Raw genomic sequence first — 1,674 nt, 5'->3', positions numbered from 1 at the left:
TAGGAAATCAGCTGAATGTGGGCTAATTTGTAAATAAATGGTCTACAATATTTATATCCCTCATTATTATAATAATAATATTATATATATATATATATATATATATATATATATATATATATATATATATATATATATATATATATATATATATATATATATATATATATATATATATAATAAATCGACTATTTGCCAATAAATTATTTATTGTCGGCCAAACAACATTTAGCCTGCGTTCAACCAATATATACTCGTTGAATATAACCTAGCCGATAGAACAATGTCGGCCCGAGCTCGGCCTGAAAATGACTTTAACATAGGTAAATATAAAATAAAATAATATCTTTCTTTTACATAAATTATTCATAATCATTTAAATCATCAAATAAATTGGATAGGTTGAACTTCAAACGTTTTTTATGAACTGACAATTCACTATGTGCAGCGTCTAAAAAAAGTATTAAAAATTTAATATATCAATAAAAATATGAATACAGTGTATATAATATTGGGATAGAAACAGTATAACACATTTATTATTTTTAATCATTTTTAATCAAACTAAAATCACAAACTCGCAATTTAAATGTTTAATTGTAATCAAAACAAATCCCTGTTTACCCAGTATATTGATATTATTTTTATAATTGCAAGTTAGGTTAAAGGTTTAAGTTAAAAAAACAATATTAAATAATAACATCAATATACTAGGTAAACAGTAATTTGTTTAAAAATATAAAAAAACTCATTAAAGACTTTAATGATATGACAGATTTTGATTGAAATAACTATTTATAAATAAATAATAAACAAATTATTAATAAATATAAATTGATATTGTTAAACAATATTATCTTACCAAGCAAAATTATTAACTTTTCTATGTATTAAATAATGTTGATAAATCAAAATTAGTTCCTCGCCTTTCAAATAGCTTTGCTGCAATTTTTAAAATTTAATCTCAAGCTAATGCATTCCGTTTTTTATTATAATGCATCATTAAAATAAAAAACCGAACCAAATTTTCTGATCGTCGGGTGAACGTCGGCTGAATGTCTGTTAGCCTGTTCGTCGGCTAACAGACATATAACCGACGTTCAGCCGATACTGTTTTATTCACAACAGTTTAGCCGATGGCGAACCGATGTTAAGAGCTCGGCCCGAGCTAGGCCCGACGTCGGCTTTAACACAGGGTAATTAAATCTTGCACAACTCCTTCTAGAATAATAAAAAAAAGGTACAGAAACGAGTGTAATCATATGATAGTTTAACGGCGACAGTTTACTTCTTTTTTTAAATTGAGGATTAATATTATCTGATTTTCACTGAACAGGTAATATATTAAGAATATCTGTGTATGAGATTATATCAAAATCCAAACTTTTATTGATTCTAAATGCAAATACAATTTAAAATCATTCTCTTAAACAAATAAATCTTTGAACTTGTTGTTAAATAAATTTGTTATCTGATTTGGGTCATCTCTTACTATTCCATTTTCATCATGTAATGCTTTAATCTCCTTATTGATTTTATCAAAAAAAAATTTAATTTTTTAACTGAAATAATTTATACGCCACATTCATGTAAAAGATAAATATGTTATACATTTTCTGGACTGACTTGCCATTAAAACATATTAACCAATCTACATTGGATAACAACCTATTA

The 1,674-nt window shown here is 25.1% G+C and overlaps 1 long non-coding RNA gene across 1 annotated transcript; it reads right to left on the bottom strand.

The window, feature by feature from the left end:
* Positions 1 to 330: 330 nt before the first annotated feature.
* Positions 331 to 1,174, bottom strand: LOC136074835 (uncharacterized). Its single transcript, XR_010635486.1, has 2 exons — positions 863 to 1,174; positions 331 to 451 (listed from the first exon to the last, which is right to left on the bottom strand). It is a non-coding gene; the product is annotated as an uncharacterized LOC136074835 (long non-coding RNA).
* Positions 1,175 to 1,674: the final 500 nt, after the last annotated feature.

Source organism: Hydra vulgaris, chromosome 01 (genome assembly GCF_038396675.1).
Source record: "Hydra vulgaris chromosome 01, alternate assembly HydraT2T_AEP".
Lineage (NCBI taxonomy): Eukaryota > Metazoa > Cnidaria > Hydrozoa > Anthoathecata > Hydridae > Hydra > Hydra vulgaris.
This window is presented reverse-complemented; position numbering and strand designations above follow the sequence as displayed.